Genomic DNA, 26,311 nt, shown 5'->3' on the forward strand with positions numbered 1-26,311 from the left:
GCCAGCTGCCATGTTGTATGGAGAGTCCCACAAGGCAAGGAATTGAAGGATGCCTCAGCCAACAAGCTAGAAAGGAACTAAGGTCCTCCGTCAATTAACCTGTGAGAAGCGGAATCATGCCACATGAGAGGCAGAACTTGGAAGCTGATCCTCCCCCAGTTGAGTCCTCAGATGAAATCAAAGCTCCTGTTAAAAACTTGTTTACAAGGACTTCCCTGGCAGTGCAGTGGTTAAGAATCCACCTGCCAATGCAGGGGACACAGGTTCGATCCCTGGTCCCGGAAGATCCCACATGCCACGGAGCAACTAAGCCCATGCACCACAACTACTAAGTCTGTGCTCTAGAGACCGCAAGCCACAACTACTGAAGCCCACACGCCTAGACTCCATGCTCTGCAACAAGAGAAGCCACCACAATGAGAAGCCGGCCCAACACAACAAAGAGTAGACCCCGCTCTCCGCAACTAGAGAAAGCCTGCACACAGCAATGAAGACCCAAAGCAGCCAAATAAATATATAAATAAATAAATAACTTGATTACAGCCTATGAGAGACACACTCTGATTCCTAACTCACAGAAACACAGATAACAAATATTTGCTGCTTTAAGTTGCAAAATTTTGAGGTAATTTGTTATGCAGCAATAGATGAATAATACACTAGTAATTTCACTTCTCATCATAGCCTAGAAAAATTCTCACACATGTATCTTCCTTAATTAGAGGAAAACTGAAAACAAGTTAAATGTTCATCAAAGGGGAATGAATAAATACAATGTGATACAGTCTTAAGATTTAATGCTATGTATCATTTTAAAAATAGAATATACAAGGTAGATCTCTAAGGGGGAAAAAAAGGACTGATAACTTATCTACTGCATTTGAATGAATGGAGCAGAGTTTTAGGTCCTAGCTAAGAGTCTGGGAATGATTTAATAATGATTAGAACTTTAAAAACCGAGCAAATGAAAAAAGCAAGGCAATTATGCTTAGGAAAATGAAAAGTTGTATAAGAAAAGAATTTTCTGGAAAGGGCGGGCCACAGTGACCCAGGAAGCAGCGAGGCAGCAGGCTCCTGAGCGGGAGTCCATGTGGGTGCTGGCCAGCAGGGAGCAGCGCCAGGTCGCCATGGCAGAGCTGCAGCAACTCCTGGTGCAGGAGGCGGTAGACTCTATGGTGAAGAGTCTGGAGAGACAGAACATCTGGGAAAGATGCAGGGCCTCATGTCCCGCTGCAGCACCGTCTGTTGTGAGGACAGCCAGGCGTCCATGCAGCAAGTGCACCAGTGCATTGCGTGCTGCCATGCACCTCGGCTCAAGCCCAGGCCCTGGTGACCAGCGAGTTGGAGAAGTTCCAGGATGGCCTGGCCCGGTGCACTATGCATTGCAATGACAAAGCCAAAGATTCAATAGATGCAGGGAGTAAAGGGCTTCAGGTGAAGCAGCAGCTGGAGAGTTGCGTGACCAAGTGTGTGGATGACCACATGAACCTCACCCCAACCATGACCAAGAAGATGAAGGAGTGTCTCTCGTCCATTGGGAAATAGATGTCTGCTATTGGCCATTGGGGCTGAAGGCAGGAATCTGTTTAAAAAGAGGAATGGGGATTTGAGTTTTCTAAGGAAAGTTTATGAATGAGGAAATTAAGGATGGCTGCAAGTTTAAGGCCTATGTCACTTGCCTCTGGACACTGGTTCCCTTGTGTTTGAATCCTAGAAAGTGAAAAAAATTGGTGCTAAAATTTGGGTCAGAGATAGCACAGGAGAGTTTTTGTGAGCCTGAATTTCATGTGGCAAGTGCTTATCCTGGCACAGATACTATGAGCTGTTTACCAGAAGGATCACTACAACATTTCCCACAAACTGGAAATAAAACAAAATCCATGAGGTCACTAATTTAGAAGGGGGCTTCTGGGGATCTGTTTTGCTTGGTTTTGTTTTATATACAAGGGCATGAAGTTACTTTAAGATGTAGAGTTGGGGGAGGTAGTTTGGATAAAAACTTTGAAAGGGTCCTTGCAGATATTCATTTCTGGCCGTCAAAATATGGATGTGCATTTCTTAAAATTCTCACACATGACATCTTTCAGCCTGGAGACCCTGTAAAAATATAAGAAGCGCTATCACACTGGTAGGGGAAGCAAACTTTCCCTCTAACTGGCAGCCATGATGAGCTCTGAGGCTGTCTGCAGCAGAGCCAGCCGAATCACAAGACAATCTTGCAGTGACACTCACCCTTGAAGGGAAATGGGATTTTGATTGTGCTATATGCTAGTATTCAGGAATGAACAGCGAAAGACGAATTGTTAGCTGCTTAATTAAGAGAGTTATGAAGTACTGGCTTTAGAAAAATCTGGTCTTCATAAAACAAAATAGAATGAAAGCCTAAACCCAGTATTGCTTACTTTGCCCCCTGTAATAACAAAGCTCTGTTGAAACAATCCCTTGGCAACATGAAGGTCAAAGGAGAAAAAGTAAGCAACTCAGGGGCAAGCTGTGACTCTTTTAGAGCAAAAAATGGGACACAGCCCCCCTGCCCCCGTTACCAAATACCACTTTTGCGACATGGGTTGTTCTTGCCCCAGTTCTGGCACCTTATCGTTTTATTAAGGACCTTGTTGTGTTTTTAGCAACTTATTACTTGATAATATGGCCTGTCTGTTTGCTGTTTCAAGATGGTGATATATTTTCCTAGTGGTTTGGTTTTAAAAATAAATAAGATGTAATTTTTCAAAACAAAACAAAACAAAAAAAGAATTATCATCATTGTACATGATGTAGCTCAGGTTCAATATTGGTATAATATAAATAATAAATAACGACTTTACCCCCCAAATCACATAACTATGGTGAAAATATACCAGAGAACACATATATGTATTTAAAAGCACCAACACTTCATATTCTTTATATTGAACACTTTATATACATTTAACAGTTTTTAAAAGCAATTGATATGATTATATTATTAGAAATATTTAAGACACTTGATTATAGTTGCCTCTGTGGGGGGAATAACTGCTATTTTTCCTTCTACACATATAAACTATTCACATTTTAAAATTTATTTATTTTTATTTATTTTATTTTTGGCTGCGCTGGGTCTTCACTGCTACACGCAGGCTTTCTCCAGCTGCAGCGATGTGGGGGGGCACTCCTCATTGCGGTGGCTCACCGCATGAGGAGCATGGGCTCTAGGCATGGGCTTTAGGCACGCCGGCTTCCGTAGTTGTGGCTCACGGGCTCTAGAGCACTGGCTCAGTAGTTGTGGTGCACGGGCTTAGTTGCTCCGCGGAATGTGGGATCCTCCTGGACCAGGGCTCAAACCTGTGTCCCCTGCACTGGCAGGCGGATTCTTAACCACTGTGCCACCAGAGAAGCGCCACATTTTTAAAACTATGCACATGTATTACTTTGATAAAAATAAGATAAAGTTCCTTGTAGGGAGGTAGAGGGAAGGGGCTTTGGTTTTATCTCTGTTGTTTTATTTCTAAGAGAGAAAGAAAAATTATATAACAAATACCCATGTTTCCATTTTAAATTGCATATAAATTTAAATAAATGTTTTAAATTATTTTAAAATTTCTCAATACTCCCCTCCTCAAATCCCAACAATTTCCTACATAAATGGTTTTCAGACCATTTTTGGTCCAGTCTCCCTTCCTTAGAATGCTCTCAACTTTATCAGTGTCCATTTAAACCAATATGCAAAATGTATTTCCAACCTAGCACAAAAATATATTGGAACCAAAACTTTTATGACCTGCATAAACGTAATATAGCTGAAGGTGTTTTTAGCAGCCACATTGCACAGGCAGTTGCTGCTACATTTGTGATTAACCAAAATTCCCAGATATTTTTCACATGAACTGCTGCCCAACCAGCTCTTCCTCATCCTGTTATTGTGCATTTGAAGTTTTGAATTTAAATATTCGAGGACTTACTCCTGCTAAGTATAATTTCAGTTTGAGCCCATGATTTCACCCTATGGACGTAATTTTTAAGGCTTTATTTATCATCTGTCAAATTAACTACTCCTATATCTTTGCAATACTTACATCTCTGATTAACTTGTTTTTAAAATGTTTTAATGGGACTTCCCTGCTGGCGCAGTGGTTAAGGATCTGCCTGCCAATGCAGGGGACATGGGTTCGAGCCCTGGTCCGGGAAGGTCCCACATGCTGCGGAGGAATTAAGCCCGTGCACCACAACTACTGAGCCCATGTGCCACAATTTCTGAAGCCCATGTGCCTAGAGCCCCATGCTCCACAACAAGAGAAGCCACCGCAACGAGAAGCCCGCTCACCGCAATGAAGAGAAGCCCCCGCTCACCGCAACTAGAGAAAAGCCCACGCGCAGCAATGAATACCCAACGCAGCCAAAAATAAATAAATAAATAAAAATAAAATTGTTTTACTCTATCCAAGGTCCAAAGAAAATCCACCAGAGGCTTTTCCTGGTGACATCAAGAGTCTAAGTGGATACGATTATTCAATCTTCAACACATTCATTTAGTCAATCAAAATCAACCAAACCATATTTTACTATATAACAGCTATAAATGTATCATGAAAGACTGGGAGAAAGAAAAGACAACCCTCAGACTGGGAGAAAATATTTGCAAACGAAGCAACTGACAAAGGATTAATCTCCAAAATATACAAGCAGCTCACGCAGCTCAGTATTAAAAAAACAAACAACCCAATCCAAAAATGGGCAGAAGACCTAAATAGACATTTCTCCAAAGAAGATATACAGATTGCCAACAAACACATGAAAGTATGCTGAACATCACTAATCATTAGAGAAATGCAAATTAAAACTACAATGAGGGGCTTCCCTGGTGGCGCAGTAGTTGAGAGTCCGCCTGCTGATGCAGGGGATATGGGTTCATGCCCCGGTCCGGGAAGATCCCACATGCCGCGGAGCGGCTAGGCTCGTGAGCCATGGCTGCTGAGCCTGCGCGTCCGGAGCCTGTGCTCCGCAACGGGAGAAGCCACAACAGTGAGAGGCCCGCGTACAGCAAAAACAAAAAACAAAAACAAACAAAAAAACTATAATGAGGTGGACTTCCCTGGTGGCGCAGTGGTTAAGAATCCGTCTACCAATTCAGGGGACATGGGTTTGAGCCCCGGTCCAGGAAGATTTCACATGCCGTGGAGCAACCAAGACCATGCACCACAACTACTGAGCTTGTGCTCTAGAGCCCATGAGCCACAACTACTGAGCCTGCGTGCCATAACTACTGAAGCTCACGTGCCTAGAGCCCATGCTCCACAACAAGAGAAGACACCGCAATGAAAAGCCCGCACACCGCAACGAAAGAGTAGTCCCCGCTCTCCGCAACTAGAGAAAGCCTGCACTCAGCAACGAAGACCCAACACGGACAAAAATAAATAAATTAAATTAATTTTTAAAAAAACAACTATAATGAGGTATCACCGCACACAGGCCATCATCAAAAAATCTACAAACAATAAATGCTGGACAGGGTGTGGAGAAAAAAGAAACCTCTTGCATTGTTGGTGGGAACGTAAATTGATACAGTCACTATGGAGAACAGTATGGAACAGTTTTTCCTTAAAAACTAAAAACAGAACTACCATATGACCCAGCAATCCCACTACTGGGCATATACCCTGAGAAAACCATAATTCAAAAAGAATCATGTACCACAATGTTCACTGCAGCACTATTTACAATAGCCAGGACATGGAAGCAACCTTAGTGTCCATGAACAGATGAATGGATAAAGAAGATGTGGCACATATATACAATGGAATATTACTCAGCCATAAAAAGAAACGAAATTGAGTTATTTGTAGTGAGGTGGACAGACCTAGAGTCTGTCATACAGAGTGAAGTAAGCCAGAAAGAGAAAAACAAATACCCTATGCTAATACATATATATATGGAATCTAAAAAAAAAATGGTTCTGATGAACCTAGGGGCAGGACAGGAATAAAGACACAGACGTAGAGAATGTAATTGAGGACACGGGAGCGGGAGAGGGTAAGCTGGGACGAAGTGAGAGAGTGGCATGGACATATATACACTACCAAATGTAAAATAGATAGCTAGCGGGAAGCAGCTGCATAGCACAGGGAGCTCGGTGCTTTGTGACCACCTAGAGGGGTTGGATAGGGAGGGTGGGAGGGAGACGCAAGAGGGAGGGGATATGGAGATATATGTATACATATAGTTGATTCACTTTGTTATACAGCAGAAACTAACACAACATTGTAACACAATTATACTCCAATAAACATGTTTAAATAAATTGCATTAATTTAAACATTAAAAAACATTAATATCGCGATGAAGAGTGGCCCCTGCTTGCCACAATTAGAGAAAGCCCTCCCACAGAAACTAAGACCCAACACAGCAAAAATAAATAAATTAATTAAAAAAACAAAAACAAAAAAACCCTGACAACTGGAGCCCTTGTACAATTCTAGGAGAATGTAATGGTACATCTACTTAAAAAAAAAAAAATGCAATAGACCAAAAGCCATTGAATTGTATACTTTAAATGGGTGAATTATATGGTATGTGAATTATATCTCAATAAAGCTGTTAAAAAAAGAAAGACTGGGGCTTCCCTGGTGGCGCAGTGGTCGAGAGTCTGCCTGCTAATGCAGGGGACATGGGTTCGAGCCCTGGTCTGGGAAGATCCCACATGCCACGGGGCAACTAGGCCCGTGAGCCACAACTACTGAGCCTGCGCGTCTGGAGCCTGTGCTCCGCAACAAGAGAGGCCACGAAAGTGAGAGGCCCGTGCACCGCGATGAAGAGTGGCCCCCACTTGCCGCAACTAGAGAAAGCCCTTGCACAGAAAGGAAGACCCAACACAGCCAAAAATAAAAATTAATTAATTAATTAATTAAAGTACCCTTAATTTAAAAAAAAAAGAAAGAAAGACTGGGAAACTGTGGGATTACGACTATAACAAGAACAATCTCTTGATCTATTAACCTTGTAATTCTAAATAGAAGTAATAGAATTTAAGAATAGAAATAGAAGAAATTTGTTATGATAAATCAGCCTATACTAAATCTTTTGGGTTAATACTCCATATCATCTGTTTGATCACTTATAATTTAATTTTTCTGTATTTAACATTAATTTTACAGGTCTGCACTTTCCAACTACTTTCCTCTTTTTGGATATCAGGACATTTGTCTCTCTCTGGTTTTCATGATTTCTCAAAGATTAACAACAGTGACTCTGAGATCATCAGCCAGTTAATTCAGTACTCTGAAATTCAACTGAGACTTAAAATTTAAATTCACTTTAAAATGATCATTCTTGCCATCTGGGCTAGTTTGTAGTTTACAATTTGCTATATACTTCCTAGTTTGAAAACTATTGTCCTTGCTGCTAGTAATAATCTATAGAGTGCTTATTTTTTAAAGAACTTTAGAATTTCTCAAAAATCCTATAAATAGGTTAAATAGAAATTAATATACCATTATCCTATTTTACAATAGGGAAACCAAAGAACAGAGAAATTTAAATTATTTACCCAAGGTCAAAGAGCTACAATGAACCAAAATCTCCTATTGCAGCCTAGGGCTCTTTTCATAAGGTCATGTAGATCTCTAACACAAAACTACTTAAGACAGCACACAAAGCTTCTTGCTTAAAAACTGATTTTTCAGTTAGTGGTTGACAGGGGTTAAGGAGTGGGTAGATGCAAAGGAAGTGGGTATAGCTGTAAAAGGGTAATATGATGTATCCTGTGGTGATGAAAATATTCTGTGCCCTCACTGTATCAATGTCAATATGCTGGTTGTGATTTGGCACTACAGTTTTACAAGATATTACCACTGGATGAAACTGGGTAAAGAGTATATCAGACCTCTATTTCTGTGTGAATTTTGAGAAGTATCTCAAAAGAAAAAAGTTTACTAAAAAATAATTAATAATTGATATTTCTTTTTTAAGCCAACTTAATTTTAAAGAAGCTTACTTAAAGTGAATAGTTTAGGTAAATTAAAACAAAAAACAAAATACAATCATGCATAGGGCTCTGAAAGCCAGCACAGGGGACTTAAAAAGCGGCTAAGTCCCATTAACTAAAGCTTTAAAAAAGCCATAGAGATCCCTGGAAATTAAAAAGGAACCCCCAGGATTTTTGTTTCCCAAAGAAGCAAAATAAAACAAGACAGTATAGGAAATAAACTATTAAGTCACCTCAAAACGAATCACTAGAATAAAGTTAAAACCACCAAAGCTTTCCTCAACCATCGACACACTTTACTGCAAACCTCAACTTAGAGAAAAAAATGAATGTGCACATGTGTCACCTTCAACTTGATATTCACAACCACACATTTCAAAAGAGTCCCAAAATTGCTTCTGTTTATTTGCTACTCACAAAGTGCCTGAAGCTTCAACCATTTCCTGCTTCTCCCAGCTGCAGGACTTGCAATTAGGAAAACATTCACTCAGCATCTAGAGCAGGTCTGGTTAGAAGGATGAGCTCATCCCTTCAGATGTGCACCTGATCCTCAGGAAGTTGCTCCTCCTCCAGCCAGCAGGTCTTTGTATGTTTAAAGTGACACCCACAACCTGTGTAACCACTTGACCAGAGCCAGAACAAGTCCTTCTCTATACATGCCTACTGCCACGGAATCATTTCCTGCTCTGGCCACCTCACATAGCCACAAAATTCAGGCGGCAGCATAGCAGTAGCAGCTGCTGCTGCTCCCAGTATGGCCTCACTAGAGAAGGATTTCATTTTCAGCTTATGATGGAGGTCAGGTTCTTCACTTCTACCCTGTGAACATCACACTATTTGTTTCAACAGGTCCTTGCCCAGAGTCAGACCTGACGAATCACCCTTTTCAGAACTTACAACTCATTTTCTTAAACCAGGAATGTAATACTTCTCCATTCTCTTATTCTGCTTGTCTTGTCTACAAGTCTCAATTAACAGAGGCAGCTAAATGCACTATATGCATTTACAGCTAAATGCTCCAAACCCAAGTTTGCCCCTCAGTTTCACTACTTCTAAGAAAACATTTACTCTGCCATAGCTGTCCATTTATTGGTAAAACACATAATAATACTAACTCAAAAGATATGTAGAATTCACTTCAAAGTGATGTAATATTGGTACTTTAATTATCTTCAATCAAAAGTACCTGGGTACTGGGCTTCCCTGGTGGTGCAGTGGTTAAGAATCCGCCTGCCAATGCAGGGGACATGGGTTCAAGCCCTGGTCCGGGAAGATCCCACACGCCACGGACCAACTGAGCCCGTGTTCCGCAACAAGAGAAGCCACTGCAATAAGAAGCCCGCGCACCGCAACAAAGACGAGCCCCCACTCACCGCAACTAGAGAAAGCCCGTTCACAGCAACAAAGACCCAACGCAGCCTAAAGTAAATAATAAAATAATTTTTTTTTTTTTTTTTGGCAGTACACGGGCCTCTCACTGTTGTGGCCTCTCCCGTTGCGGAGCATAGGCTCTGGACGCGCAGGCTCGGCAGCCATGGCTCACAGGCCCAGCCGCTCCATGGCATGTGGGATCTTCGCGGACCGGAGCACGAACCCGTGTCCCCTGCATTGGCAGGCGGACTCTCAACCACTGCGCCACCAGGGAAGCCCTAAAATAAATTTTTTTTTAAAAAAGTACCTGGGTACCAAATAGTCATTCAACAAATATTTCTGTGCACCTATTATATAAAACTGTCTGACGGTGCTGAACTGGGCTTTCAACTTAGAAAAAAAAAATCTAATAAATAGCCCTTCCCATCTCAGCCTTCCACAGGACCTTTGCAGTATTTTTACCTCTGTCATGGTAAGCTTCTAATACACTAACAGGCTGAGTTAGGAATATAAACTAGTCGGAATAACATCAAATTCATTAGTGGTTACCTTTGAGAGATGGCAAGGGACTTGTGATCAAGAAGGAGAAAACAAGGAGCCTTCAACTTATTTAGTAATATTTAATTTGCTGGATAGTAGACACAAGGTTCCTTATTGTATTATTCTTCTTAAATGTCTTAAATAATAAATAATAAAAATTTTTAAACAGAGAACTTCTGAGCATCAAAAGACACAGTCAACAGAGTGAAAAGACAACCCACAGAATGGGAGAAAATATTTACAAATCATTTATCTGATATGGAGTTAATATCTAGAATATATAAAGAACTCCTACAAGTTAACGACAAGTGATTGAAAAGTGCACAAAGGACAATAGACATTTCTCCAAAGAAGATATACAGATGGCCAATAAGCATATGAAAAGATGCTCAACATCACGAGTCTTTAGGGAAATGCAAATCAAAACCAAAATGAAAACTGAAAACACCCATTAGGATGGATACTATCAAAAAAAAAAAAAAACAGAAAATAGCAGCTGTGAATGAGGATGTGAAGAAACTGGAACTCCTAGTGGGAATGTAAAATGGTACAGCCACCATAGAAAATGGTAAGGCAATTCCTCAAAAAAATTAAAGACAGAATTATCATACGATCCAGCAATTCCACTTATGGGTATATATCCAAAAGAACTGAGAGGACTGGCCAAGATGGTGAAGTAGGAAGATCCTGAACTCACCTCCTCCCACGGGCACACCAAAATAACAACTATTTACAGAGGAAATACTGATGAGAAAAACTGGAAGACCAGGAGAAAAGATCTTCTACAACTAAAGAAATAAAGAAGGAACCACAAAAGGTTGGGTAGGAGGGGTGGTGACATGGTATGGTCAAAACCCATATCCCCAGGTAGGCAAACCACAGGTGGGAGGACAACTACAGTTGAAGAGGTTCTTCTCAAGGAACAAGGAGTCCAAGGCCCACAACCAGCTCTCCAGGCCTGGGTCTTGCACCGGGACAACAAGCCCCACATTTGGCTTTGAAGGCCAGTGGGGCTTACTTTCAGGAGGGGCAGAGGGCTGTGGGAAATAGAGACTCCACTTTCAAAGGATACACACAAGATCTCGCACACTCCAGGACTCAGCACAGAAGCAGTAATTTGAAAAGAGCCTGGGTCAGAACCCCCTGCTGATCTTGGAGAGCCTCCTGGAGAGGCAGGAGACAACTGGAGCTCATCCTGGGGACAAAGACACTGGCAGCAGCCATTTTGGGGAGCTCATTCTACCATGCGGACATTGGTACTGGCAAGTGCCAATTTGGAATCCACCCTTTAGTTTATTAATGCCGAGACCCAGCCCCACCTACCAGCCTCTCAGCACCAGTACTGGGACACTTCAGTCCAGCAGCTAGCCAAGCAGGAACACAGCCCCACCTACCAGTAGACTGGCCAGAGACACTGGGACACAGCCTCTCCCACCAGTGGGCAGGCACCAGCAAAGGAATCCAATACCAGTAGGCTGATACCACCTTCAAGATACCCAGGACCCCACAGTCAACCATATCAGGAACCTGCCCACCCCCACGCCCCTGGGCCGTGGCCCTACCCACTAGCAAGCTGACAACAGCTCTGCGACACCTTGGACCCCTCAGCTGGCTGCCTCAGGATCCAGCCCCACTCACCAGTGGGCCAATACCAGCTTGGGACACCCCAGAACCCACAGCCAGCTCTGTCAGGAACTAGCCCTACCCACAGGCAGGCCAACACTAGATCCAGGACCCCCAGCCCCACAACCACCCACCCTGGAACATGGCTCTGCCCATCAGTATGCCAGCACTAGCCCCAGGACCCCTGGAGCCCCAGAGCCAGCCTCCTCAGGACCTGGCCCCATATACCAGCAGCCAGTAGCCTCTACACAAGTCAGGACATGGCAACCAACCAGAGAGGGGGCCAGCCACACCTACCAGACTACCCATAGTAGTCAACCCACCACAACAGAAGGACCCACGCACATAGCTCTGGTGACCAGAGGGAAGTGCACTACTGGGATGCATAGGATGTCTCCTACAAAAGGCCACGTCTCCAAGATCAGGAAACATAACCAATCTACCAAATATATAGAAATAAAAACAGCAAATTAGGCAAAATGAGGTGACAGAAGAATATGTTCCAAATGAAAGGACAAGATAAATATCCAGAAGAACTAAGTGAGTGGAGATAAGCAATCTACCCAATAAAGAGTTCAAGGTAATGATTGTAAAAATGTTCAAAGAAAAAAAAAAATGTTCAAAGAACTCAGGAGAAGATTGGATGAAAAGAGTCAGAAGTTAGAAGTTTTTAACAAAGAGTTAGAGAATATAAAGAAGAACCAAATGGAGTTGAAGAATACAATAAATAAAATAAAAAATACACTAGAAGGAATCAACAGTAGATTAGATGATACAGAGGGATGGATCAGCAAGCTGGAAGACAGAGTAGTGAAAATCACTGAAGCTGAACAGAAAAAAGAAAAAGAAATGAGGACAGCTTAAAAGACCTCTAAAAAAAAAAAAAAAAAAAAAAAAAAAGACCTCTCAGACAACATCAAGCATTCTAACATTCACACTGCAGGTGTCCCAGAAGGAAAGGAGAAAGAAAAGGACAGAGAACATATTTCGAGATATAATACCTGAAAACTTCCCTAACCTGGAAAAGAAAACAGACATCCAGGTCCAGGGAGCACAGAGAGTCTCAAGAGGATCAATCCAAAGAGGACAACACACAGACACATTGTAATCAAAATGGCAAAAATTAAATATAAAGACAGAATATTAAAAGCAGCAATGTAAAAGCAACAAGTTACAGATGAACTCCCATAAGGCTATCAGCTGTCTTTTCAGCAGAAACTCTGCAGGCTAGAGGGAGTGGCACAATATATTTAAAGTGATGAAAAGGAAAAACCTACAACCAAGAATACTCTACCTTTCAAGGCTTTCATTCAGATTTGATAGAGAAATCTAAAGTTTACAGACAAGAAAAAGCTAGCTAAAAGAGTTCAGCACCACCAAACCAACTTTACAGAAATGTTCAGCGGACTTCTCTAAGTTAAAAAAAAAAAAGTCCACAACTAGAAATATAAAAACTATAAAAAGAAAAATCTCATTGGTAAAGGTAGTAAACCAACCACATGTAAAGCTAGTAGAAGAGTTAAAAGACAAAAGTACTAAAATCATCTGTATTCACAATAAGTAGTTAAGGGATACACACACATGTAGCATATGATGTCAAAACCAGCAAACATGGGTGGGGAGTCGGGGGGGGGAGTAAAAATGCAGGGCTGTCAAAATGCATCTGAATTTAAGAGATCAGTAATTTAAAATAATCACATACATATAGATATATAGCTATATATAAACATCATGGTAGGGACTTCCCTGGTGGCACAGTGGTTAAGAATCCGCCTGCCAATGCAGGGGGCACAGGTTCGAGCCCTGCTCTGGAAGGATCCCACATGCCGCAGAGCAACCAAGCCCGTGTGCCACAACTACTGAGCCTGCGCTCCAGAACCCACAAGCCACAACGACTGAGCCCCTGTGCCACAACTACTGAAGCCCACGTGCCCAGAGCCCGTGCTCCACAACAAGAGAAGCCACCGAAATGAAAAGCCTGCGCACCACAATGAAGAGGAGCCTCCACCTGCTGCAACTAGAGAAAGCCTACACGCAGCAACAAAGACCCAATGCGGAAAAATAAAATAAATAAATAAATTAAAAAAATTTTTAAGATATTAAAAAATAAATAAACCCCATGGTAACCACAAGCCAAAAATCTATAATAAAACCACACACAAAAAAAGAGAAAGGAATCCAAACAGAACACTAGTCATCAAATTACAATGCAAAAGATCAAAAGAAGAATGATTTCACTTATATGTGGGACCGAAAAAACAAAACAAATGAGTAAACAAAACAAAACAGAATTATAGGTACAGAGAACAAATAAGTGGTTTCCAGAGGGGATGGTGGCTGGGGGGAGAAAAGAAATAGGTGAAGGAAATTAAGAGGTACATACTTCCAGTTGCAAAATAAATGAGTATGGGTATGAAATGTACAGTCTGGGGAATATATTCAATATCTATGTAATATCTTTGGTGACATATCATAACTAGACTTAGCATGGTGATCATTTTGAAATATATAGAAATATCAAATCGCTATGCTGTGTAACAGGAACTAACATAGTGTTGTAGGTCAATTGTACTTCAAAAACAAACAAACAAACTCATAGAAAAAGAGATCAAATTTGTGGTTACCAAGGTGGGGAGGGGGAGGAGGAAGAATTGGATGAATGCAATCAAAAGGTACAAACTTCCAGCTATAAGATAAATAAGTACTAGGGATGTAATGTACAACATGATAAATATAATGAACACTGCTGTATGTTATATATGAAAGTTGTTAAGAGAGTAAATCCTAAGAGTTCTCATCACAAGGAAAAAATTTTTTTCCATTTCTTTAATTTTGTATCTACATGAGATAATGGATGTTCACTAAACTTACTGTGATAATAATTTCATGATGTATTTAAATCAAATCACTATGCTGTACAACTTAAACTTATACAGTGCTGTATGTCAATTATATCTCAATAAGACTGGGGGGAAAAAAAAGAACTGAAAGCAGGTTCATAGCAGCATTATCCACAATAGCCAAAAGATGGAAGAAAGGCAAGTGAACGGGTAAGCAAAATGTAACATACACATACAATGGAATATTATTCAGCCTTAAAAAGGAAGGAAATTCTGACACATGATACAACATATATGAACCTTATGCTAAGTGAAATAAGCCATGCACAAAAGGACAAATACTCTATGATTCCATCTATATTAAGTACTTAGAAGAGTCAAATTCAGAAACAGAAAATAGAATTGTGGTTGCCAAGCACTACAGGGAGGGAGGACTGGGGAGTTGTTTAATGGGTGTTGAGTTTCAATTTTGCAAGATGAGAAGAGTTCTGGAGATTGGTTGCACAACAATGTGAATATGTTTAATACACTGAATTGTACACTTATAAAAGGTTAAGGTGGTAAATTCTACATTGTGTATTTTACCACAGTTTAAAAAAAAAAGAGAGAGAACTAATCAAAATAGGTCTAAACCTGCTAAATATAAATTACTGAGTGAGAAATATTTTAAATCCTAGTTCAAACAGTCTGCTGTTTTTCTCTTCTTTCAAAAATCAATTCAAGCTTGGGACTGCCCTACTGGTCCAGTGGTTGGGACTGTGCACTTCCACTACAGGGGGCACCGGCTTGATCCCTGGTGGGGGAACTAAGATCCCACATGCTGTGCGGCCGAAGAAAAAAACAAAAATCAATTCAAGCTTTATTGGTGATATTTGTTGAAAAAAACTGATGTGCCATAGGCAATAAATGCATTTATTGCTCTGATCAATTTCATAAAACTGAAGAACCTAATATATTGGGGGTAGCTAATGTACACCTATAGAAGGAAGTCGAAAGTACAAACACACCTCACTTTATTGTGTTTCACTTTTTCATTATTATTATATTTGTTATGGTGGTCTGTGATCAGTGATCTTTGATGTTACTACTGTAATTATTTGGGGGCACCACAAACCATGCCCATATAACACAGCAAATTTGATAAATGTTGCTTTCTTCTTACCACTCCACCAACCAGCTGTCCCCTCTTCTCTTTCCCTCTTCAAGGGCTTCCCTATTCTCTGAGACACAACAATATTGAAATTAGGCCAATTAATAACCCTACACTGGCCTCTAAGTGTTCAAGTGAAAGGAAGAGTCACATGTCTCTCACTTTAAATCAGAAGCTAGAAATGATTAAGCTTAGTGAGGAAGGCATGTCAAGAGCCGAGATAAGCCAAAAGCTATGCCTTATGCATGAAACAGTTAGCCAAGTGGTGAATGCAAAGGATAAGTTCTTGAAAGAAATTAAAAGTGCTACTCCAGTGAACACACAAATGATAAGAAAGTGAAACAGCCTTATTGCTGATATGGAGAAAGTTTAAGTGGTCTGGGTAGAAGATCAAACCAGCCACAACATTCTCTTAAGCCAAAGCCTGCACCAGAGCAAGGCCCAAACTCTACTCAATTCTATGAAGGCTAAGAGGAGCAGGGAAGCTGCAGAAGAAAAGTTTGAAGCTACCAGAGGTTGGTTCATGAGGGTTAAGGAAAGAAGTCATTTCCATAACATAAAAGTGCAAGGTGAAGTAGCAAGTGCTGATATAGAAGTTGCAGCAAGTTATCCAGAAGATGTGGCTAAAACAATTAATAAAGGTGGCTACACTAAACAACAGATTTTCAATGTAGACAAAATAGCCTTCTATTAGAAGAAAATGACATCTAGGACTTTCATAGCTAGAGAGAAGTCAAAATTTGGCTTCAAATCTTCAAAGGACAGGCTGACTCTCTTGTTAGGGGCTAATGCTATTACCAAACTGAACTCAGGTCCACTTGTCCAATAGGCAGGAAAGCCAATCTACTGACACTAAGTTGTGGTGAAGGAAAGTACAGCATTTATTGCAGGGTGCCAAGCAAGGCAAACAGGTAACTCATGCTCAAAAGACCTGAATTCCCTGATGGCTTTCAGGGAAGGGTTTTTAAAGGCAACATTAGGGGTGAGGGTTGCAGGGTGCCAAGATCAGCTCATGGACTTTCTTCTGGTTGGTTGAAGATGAGATAACAGGATGACATTTTGGAAATTTTAATCATCAACTTTCTGGTTCTAACCAGTCTGGGGTCTAGCACTTGTGGTCAGCATGCAGTCACCTCCACCTGGGTGGTGGTTTTATTTTCTGCAGAACAACTCAAAGATATGCATCAGATTGTTATGTATATCACTTGAGGAGGAACTAGGAGTCCTGTGATTCTGTTTTTATTTATTTATTTATTTATGGCTAAGTTTGGTCTTTGTTGCTGCATGGGCTTTCTCTAGTTATGGTGAGCAGGGTCTGCTCTTTGCTGAAGTGCGCGGGCTTCTCATTGCAGTGGCTTCTCTTGTTGTGGAGCACGGACTCTAGGCATGCGGGCTTCAGTAGTTGTGGCTCGTGCACTCTAGAGCACTGGCTCCGTAGCTGTGGCACATGGGTTTAGTTGCTCCATGGCATGTGGGATCTTCCTGGACCAGGGCTCGAACCCGTGTCCCCTGCATTGGCAGGCGGATTCTTAACCACTGCGCCACCAGCAAAGCCCATGATTCTGTTTTATAGCTGAACTATTGTTTAAGCTATCATTACTTTTCTTGCTTGACTGCTTTTCCTTTGTTTCTGCATTCCCTCACTTCTCTAATTACTAACTGCTTGAGTCTGCTCTGTGGAACTCAAGGAAGGCCTAGGAGACTAAAACGTTTCTCTACAAACAAGAAACAGGGGACACAGAGGGGCTTTTGTACCCAGGAAGGCCCCACAAGGTCCTGCTCGGTTTCAATGCAACTGGTGACTTTGATAGGGATAGGATAGGATAGTTATACAGGTAGTCGTAGAAGTCCCAGTATGGGATTATAGAGGGGGAAACCTAGGAAACTTTGGGAGACTACTGTAAGTTAATGATCGCTCAAGAAAGCTATCGGAATGTCGTGGAACACAGCAGCCTTGCTTAACTATAAAGTGATAAATAAAAGCAGGAGATATGTCCCAGGTCATTAGGTGAAAGAAAAATGTTACCACCCTTCTACTGATTTGAATAAGCGCAATGACAGTCCTAGTTTGACCCACAGGGTCAGACACTGTCCTGCCCAATATGAAGGAGGAGCTAGTGATGTAAGCCTGAGTTCTACTTGAAGAAGGCTGTCTTTTCCCCTCCCCTACTCTCCTTTTATTATAAAATTGTAGCCCACTTAATCCTTGGGGCAGAGCCTCCTTGCCTGACCACTTACATCTCTCACAAGCGTCCTTTATAAATAAATCTACTTCTTGCCTATTACTTTGCCTCTCACTGAATTCCTTCTGCACTGAGACACAAAGAACCTGAGCCTCAGTAAGTCCAGACACCAGGTGAGAGATTCTAATTAAAGGACCGTGGGTTCAAGTCCCAATCAGTGTTTTGGCCAGGTTCAAGTCCCGGACTCATGGGTTCAAGTCCCAATCTGGGTTTAGGCTGGGTTCAAGTCCCAGCACGTGGATTCAAGTCCCAATCTGAGGTGCACAGTTTCAAGTTTAGGTTAAAACCAATGCTCATTTACCATTTTGAAAATCCTAGAGCCCTTAAGAATTATGCTAAGTCAGGACTTCCCTGGTGGTCCAGTGGTCAAGACTCTGTGCTCCCAATGCAGGGGGCCCGGGTTTGATCCCTGGTTGGGGAACTGGATCCCACACGCCACAACTAAAGAGCCTGCGTGCTGCAACAAAGATCCCGCATGTTGCAACTAAGACCCGGCACAGCCAAATTAATAAATAAATATTTTTAAAAAAAGAATTATGCTAAGTCTACTCTGCAAACGGAACAACAAAGCCTGGATGACAGCACATCTGTTTACAACATGGTTTACTGAATATTTTAAGTCCACTGTTGAGATAAGAAAAGAAGATTCCTCTCAAAATATTGCTGTTCACTGACAATGTACCTGGTCACCCAAGAGTCCTGATGGAGATGTACAACCAGATTAATGTTGTTTTCATGCTTGCTAACACAGCATCCATTCTGCAGCTCATGGATCAAGGAGTAATACTGACTTTCAGGTCTTATTGAAATAGAAGGTAAGGGGGCAGGGAACAACCTCTAAAAGAATGACATAGGGACTGCCCTGGCAGTCTAGTGGTCAAGACTCCACGCTTCCAATGCAGGGGGCGTGGATTCGATCCCTGGTCAGGGCACTATATCCCACATGCCACAAGGCGCGGCCAAAAAAAAAAAGGACATAGCCCTTGAGGATATGACACAAACTGGTTAGAATCAACTACGTCCAAGACAGCAGAAGATTCGACTGCCAGTGCACCTTGAGCCTCATTATATGCTCACTATAATACACTAGCATCTAAGTGCCACACCTACAGTGTCATTGGTGCCATGAGTTTGGAGGCTAACCATAAAAGGTCAAAAAGTGGGCAGTGGTCCAATTCCTGGAACTCTCCACCCCTTCCCCAAAATAGTTGGAATAATCCTCCCACTCGTTAGCCTATGAAATTATTCAGCCCATAAAAACTAACCACCCCATATTTCAGGGCCTCTTGCCTTCTGAGATGGCCCACACTCTGTCTGTGGAGTGTGTTTCTCCCAAAACCATTCTCACCTTTTGAGATGGAGCACATTCTGTCTATGGAATGTGTATCTCTAAATAAATTCACTCCTTATCTATCACTTTGTCTCTCACGGAATTCTTTCTTTGATGAGACATAAAGAACCTGAGCTTCCGGGCTTCCCTGGTGGTGCAGTGGTTGAGAATCCGCCTGGCAATGCAGCGGACAAGGGTTTGATCCCTGGTCCAGGAAGATCCCACATGCCACGGAGCAACTAAGCCCGTGTGCCACAACTACTGACCCTGTGCTCTAGAGCCCGTGAGCCACAACTACTGAGCCCACGTGCTGCAACTACTGAAGCCCACGTGCCTAGAGCCCGTGCTCCACAACGAGAGTAGCCACTGCAATGAGAAGCCCGCGCACTGCAACGAAGAGTAGCCCCTGCTTGCCTCAACTAGAGAAAGCCCATGCGCAGCAACGAAGACCCAACACAGCCAAAAATAAATAAATAAAAATAAATAAATTTATTAAAAAAAAAGAAAAAGAACCTGAGCTTCATTAAGTCCTGAGACCAAGTGTGTGATCACAATTAAAAGACAGTGGGTTCAAGTCCCTATCTGGGTGTGCAGCTTCATTATTATTTAAGAAATACATTTTGTAAGGCTATAGCTGCAATAGATAGTAATTCCTCTGATGGATCTGGGCAAAGTCAATTGAAAACCTTCTGGAAAGGACTCATCATTCTAGATGCCGTTAAGAATATTTGTGGGTAAATCCCTGGCGGTCCAGTGGTTAGGACTCGGCGTTTTCACTGCTGCGGCCCCGGGCTCAATCCCTGGTCAGGGAACTAAGATCCTGCAGCCCTTGGAGCGTGGGGGAAAAAAAAGTACATTTTTTAGACATAATGCTATTGCACACTTAGTAGACTACAGTATAAATATAATTTTTATATGCAGTGGGATATAAAAATTCAGGTGAGTCACTTTATTGCAGTATTCTCTTTATTGTGGTGGTCTGGAACCAAACCTGCAATATCTCCAATGTATGCCTATATATATCACCACTAAGGTTTGCTGAAAAAACAAAGACTTAACCTAAAGTACACAGTCCCCAAATACTAAAATGAGAGCTTAGAAATAAAATAATTATTCTTCTTCATATTCTATACAAAGTTTGAAATCTGCATTAAAGTGTATTAGCCCCATTCCTGAGGCTTACTTAGAAAGGGTGGAAGTATGGAAACTACAATTAAAAAACTAAGAAACAATCCTTCAGAGGAAGTATGTGCTTCATAGGTTATTGTAAAGATTAAATGGATTACTATATGTAAAGTGTTGAGCATAGTGGCTGGCACATTATATTGCTCAACAAAAGTTATTCAAACTTTCTCCATTTCCTCATGTCCCTATTTTTTCCCCTTAAACCAACATAATCAAAATTAGTTTGACTGTTTTTTGTTGTTGTTTTTGTTGTTGTTGTTTTTGGCGGTACGCAGGCCTCTCACTGTTGTGGCCTCTCCCGCTATGGAGCACAGGCTCTGGATGCGCAGGCTCAGCGGCCATGGCTCACGGGCCCAGCCGCTCCGCGGCATGTGGGATCTTCCCAGACCGGGGCACGAACCCGCGTTCCCTACATCGGCAGGCGGACTCTCAACCACTGCGCCACCAGGGAAGACCAGTTTGACTGTTTTTAACACAAACATGAACAGTATTTGAAATAACTTTCTGCGGTTCACAAAGTGATTTTGCGATCACTATCATTAAATACAGTTCAATGAAGAAAAAAAGGAAAGAAAACTAAAATTTGAGTGCCTACAACATGATAGCTACTGCATTGAGAATTAACATTTATTATTTCACTTAATTTGTTCAAGTAGGTTATTATTATACTAATTTCACAGATAAGAGAGCTAAGGTTCAGAAATATTTCATAATTTGACCAACTTTGCACAGTAGTATTAAATTGAAGGGCTGAGATTTGAATTCTGTCTGGCTCCAAAGTTCATACCCTTATCACTAAAAACTATCTTAAGCCCTGTGAGAGAGAGATTTTTATTCTCTTGTTCAATTACTCATTCATTCACTCCCTCACTCAATCAAACAATTCAATGGTGCCAGGCACACTGTTCTAAACTAGCGATATGAAAATTAGTAAAACAGCATCTGCCCTCATAGCCTAGAGGGTGTATGTGTCTGAGGGAGGAATGGAGGAACACAAATCAACCAGAAAACAATTAAGAAAGAGTTCAGTAACAGTAATATAAGCAGAATGCTGTTGAAACATGGAGGGTAAATATTAGCTTGAGAGAATCTGGAGAAGCACTGCAGAAGAAATATTATTTCACCTGAAATTTTTAAAATATGTGCTTATAACTTGATAAAAAAGCATCTAGGGCTTCCCTGGTGGCGCAGTGGTTGAGAGTCCGCCTGCCGATGCAGGGGACACGGGTTCGTGCCCCGGTGTGGGAGGATCCCACATGCCGCGGAGCAGCTGGGCCCGTGAGCCATGGCCGCTGGGCCTGCGCGTCCGGAGCCTGTTGCTCCGCAGCGGGAGGGGCCGCAACGGTGAGAGGCCCGCGTACCGCAAAAAAAAAAAAAAAAAGCATCTACACAAAAACCTACAGGGGCCTTCCCTGGTGGTCCAGTGGTTAAGAATCCACCTTCCAATGCAGGGGACACACGTTTAATCCCTGGTTGGGGAACTAACATCCCACATGCCACAGGGCAACTAAGCCCACAAGCCGCAACTACTGAGCCCGCACACTCTGGAGCCTGCATGCCACAACTAGAGAAGCCCGTGCACTGCAACAAAGAAGAACCCACGAACCAAAACAAAAGACCCAGCACAGCCAAAAAACAAAAACAAAAACCTACAGTTAACATCACACTTAAAGGTGAAATACTAAATACTTTCCCCCTAAGGTTGGGAACAAAGCAAGGATGTCTGCTCTCACTACTCTTAATCAACATAATATTAGAAGTTCTAGGCACTGTAATAGGCAAGAAAGAGAAATAAAAGGCATACAGATTGGAAAGGGAGAAATAAAACTGTATTTGCAAATGACATGATGTCTATATAGTAAATCCCAAGGAATCTACAAAAACACTCCTAGAAGTAATAACAAGGCCACAGGATATAAGATTAACACCAAAAGAATCAATTGCATTTATTTTTTCTGGCTGCGCTGGGTCTTCGCTGCGGGGCGTGGGCTTCTCTAGTTGTGCTGCCTGGGCTTAGTTACCCCACAGCATGTAGGATCTTAGTTCCCCGACCAAGTATCAAACCCGCATCCCCTGCATTGGAAGGCGGGTTCTTAACCACTGGACCACCAGGGAAGTTCCAATTGCATTTCTATATACAGTTGACCCTTGCACAACACAGGGGTCAGGGTGCAGAACCCCCTAAGCAAGAGGAAAATCCACTTATAACTTTACAGTCACCCTCCAGTATGGGCGGTTCCATAACCTCGGATTCAACCAACAGAGGATTATGTAGTACTATAGTATGCATTTATTTTTACAAATCCATTTATAAGTGTACCTGCATAGTTCGAACCTGTACTGTTGGAGGGTCAGCTGTACTAACAATAGACGTGCAGAAAACAAAATAAAAAACACATTACCATTTACAATCACTGTAAAAAAAACTAAATACTTAAGTATATACACTTTCCAAAAACATGTACAGGGTCTGTATGCTAAAAGTTTGATGAAAGAAATCAAAGATGACATAAATAAACAGGCTTGTTCATTGATTGGAAGACTCAACATGATAAAAATGTCAATTCTCCCCAAATTAATCTATAAGTTTAATGCAATCCCTATAAAAATCCCAGAAAGGCCTTCTTTAGACCTAAACAAGCTTATTCTAAAATTTACATGGAGGTCTTCCCTGGTGGCACAGTGGTTAAGAATCCGCCTGCCAATGCAGAGGACATGGGTTTGAGCCCTGGTCCAGGAAGATCCCACATGCTGTGGAGCAACTAAGCCCGTGCACCACAACTACTGAGCCTGCACTCTAGAGCCCGCAAGCCACAACTACTGAGCCCGTGCTCTGCAACAAGAGAAGCCAACGCAATGAGAAGCCTGAACACTGCAACGAAGAGTAGCCCCGCTCGCTGCAACTAGAGAAAGCCTGCGCACAGCAACGAAGACCCAACACAGCCAAAAATTAATTAATTTTTTTAAAAAAAAACACCAATTTTTTATCTTACACTTCTGAGGTTAAAAGTCCAACACACTCTCACTGGGCTAAAATCATGGTGGTAGTAAGGCTACTGTTCTCTTCTGGTTCTATTTCAGAATCTTTCCTTGACTTTTCCAGATGCTTAAGGGATGCCTGCATGCCTCTGCTTATGGTCCTCTTTCCTCCATATTCAAAACCAGCAACAGAGATTGAGTCCTTCTCACATAGCATCTCTTCTGCCTCCCTCTTCCACTTTTAACAATCCTTTTAATTACACTGAACCCATCTGGATAATACAGGATAATCTCCCTATTTTAAAATCAGCTGATTAGCAACCTTAATTCCTTTTTGCCATGAGGGAACATACAGGTTCTGACAATAAGGACACAGATATATTCGAGAGGGCTATTATTCTGCTTACCACAACTAATTTAACCGAAAAAAAAAAAAAGTGGGCTTCCCTGGTGGCGCAGTGGTAGAGAGTCCACCTGCCGATGCAGGGGACACGGGTTCGTGCCCTGGTCCGGGAAGATCCCGCATGCCGTGCAGCGGCTGGGCCCGTGAGCCATGGCCGCTGGGCCTGCGCGTCCAGAGCCTGTGCTCCGCAACGGGAGAAGCCACAACAGTGAGAGGCCCGCGTACTGCAAAAAAAAAAAAAAAAAAGTGCTCTGAAGAACAAGAATCAGGAGTGAGTAAGGAAGAGTAGAGAAGAAGAAAGATGTTTTTCCTTATAAGCCTTAAAGTATCATTTCACTTTTAAACAATGTACATGCATTACTATGACTTGATTTTACTTTTAATGGCCTCAAATTTGCATGGCTTTATTGGCACAGAGATTGGCACAAACAAATCAGTTGCATAATGTTAGTAATCCCCTTGGGCACTGCTCAGCAAGAGCTAAGCAAAGCACTTTGAGGGTACTGTTGGAAATGTAGGAAAAATAACAATTTGGGGACTTCCCTGGTGGGCCAGTGGTTAAGGGGGTACAGGTTCAATCCCTTGTCGAGGAACTAAGAACCCACATGCTGCACTGCGTGGCCAAAATAAAAAAAAGAGAAAAATTTAAACCATAACTATGGAATCTGTCCTGACTAGGGACACACATCTTTCTGCATTCTGAGTAACAAATCTAGTCAGAAAGTTCCTAACTAGTTTCCTGAAAAATATCTGTGATCTAGAGAGGAAGGAGATTATGTCTAATACTTGGGAACTAGAATCCGAACAAGATTAGTTTCATAAGCTCAAATAGTGGTTCACCCTCATCAATGCCACCACAAATAGGTTCTGTTCAATGTATCAGTTCCAGGTGAAAACTGGCACTGGGCAAAGTCAGGATAATAGAAAAGCTTTTGACTTGTTAGGGAATAGAAAGTAGTTTACACTGGCTGAAATAAGACAGTGGAAATCTAACTAGAAATAAAACTAGAATCACAAATCACAGGTTAGTCTTTGATAGTCAATGGCAGATCACTGAACGCTACTGAACAGGAGAGTGACAAAGAATAAAGCATACCTTCTTACTCAGTTTTTTTAGGTGGTTGATATTCAGTGAAGCTCAAGGAAAGCCAATCCACTGCCAAGACTATGGGGGGACACTGGAGGCTCCCAGGTACAAAATTTAAGAAGGCACTCACTCTCAAGGTCAATCAAGTAACCCTGCACTTGCACAACCCTGAGAGTAAGTGACTGCCTCCTTAAATTTTGCACTTGCACAACCCTTAGTATCCTTATTTTGTGGGCTAAGCACCTCATTTGTCTCATTCGTAATAGCTAAAAAGTAGAAACAACCCAAATGTCTCAACTGATGAATGGATAAAAAGAATGTGCTTGGGCTTCCCTGGTGGCGCAGTGGTTGAGAGTCCGCCTGCCGATTCAGCGAACACCGGTTCGTGCCCCGGTCCGGGAAGATCCCACAGGCCGCGGAGCGGCTGGGCCCGTGAGTCATAGACCACTGAACCTGCGCGTCCGGAGCCTGTGCTACGCAACGGGAGAGGCCACAACAGTGAGAGGCCTGCGTCCCGAAAAAAAAAAAAGAATGTGCTTTATTCATATAATGGAATATGGAATATTTTTTTGAGCCATAAAAAGAATAAAACATTGATACACGCCACAACATGGATGAACCTTGAAAATACTATGCTGAATGAAAGAAGTCAGTCACAAAAGACCACATATTGGTATTTTATGATTCCATTTATATGAAATGTCCAGAATAGGTAAATCTATACAGACAGAAATAAATTAGTAGCTGCCAAGGGAGGGAGGGGTTGGGATGGAGAATGACTGCTTATGGATATATAGTTTCCTTCTGGACTGATAAAATGTAATAAAATTGATTGAAGTGACAGTTGCACAACTCTGCACATATAGTAACTTTTGAACTATACACGTTAAATGGGTGAATTGTATGATATGTGAATTATACCTTAATAAAACTTATTTTAAAAGCAGATACTTAGGGCTTCCCTGGTGGTGCAATGGTTAAGAATCCGCCTGTCTATGCAGGGCACACGGGTTCAATCCCTGGTCCAGGAAGATCCCACATGCTGCGGAACACCTAAGCCCGTGCGCCACAACTACTGAGCCTGTACTCTAGAGCCTGCAAGCCACAACTACTGAGCCTTCATGCTGCAACTACTGAAGCCTTCACACCTAGAGCCCATGCTCCGCAACAAGAGAAGCCACCACAATGAGAATCCCGCGCACCGCAACAAAGAGTAGCCCCGGCTCGCCTCAACTAGAGAAAAGCCTGCATGCAGCAACAAAGACCCAATGCAGCCAAAAATACAATAAATAAAATTTTTTAAAAACCAGGGACTTCCCTCATGGCACAGTAGTTAAGAATCCGCCTGCCAATGCAGGGGACACGGGTTCGAGCCCTGGTCTGGGAAGATCCCACATGCCGCGAAGAAACTAAGCCCATGCACCACAACTACTGAGCCTGCACTCTAGAGCCTGCAAGCCACAGCTACTGAGCCCGTGTGCCACAACTATTGAAGCCCATGCACCTAGAGCCCATGCTCCACAACAAGAGAAGCCACTGCAATGAGAAGCCCGCACACCACAATGAAGAGTAGCCCCAGCTCGCCGCAACTAGAGAAAGC

At 42.1% G+C, this 26,311-nt stretch overlaps 1 pseudogene; it reads left to right on the plus strand.

Annotated features, from left to right (window-relative positions):
- Nucleotides 1-1,127: 1,127 nt before the first annotated feature.
- On the plus strand, nucleotides 1,128-1,545 carry LOC116741223 (annotated as a pseudogene).
- Nucleotides 1,546-26,311: the final 24,766 nt, after the last annotated feature.

The sequence above is a fragment of the Phocoena sinus genome, chromosome 16 (genome assembly GCF_008692025.1).
Source record: "Phocoena sinus isolate mPhoSin1 chromosome 16, mPhoSin1.pri, whole genome shotgun sequence".
Lineage (NCBI taxonomy): Eukaryota > Metazoa > Chordata > Mammalia > Artiodactyla > Phocoenidae > Phocoena > Phocoena sinus.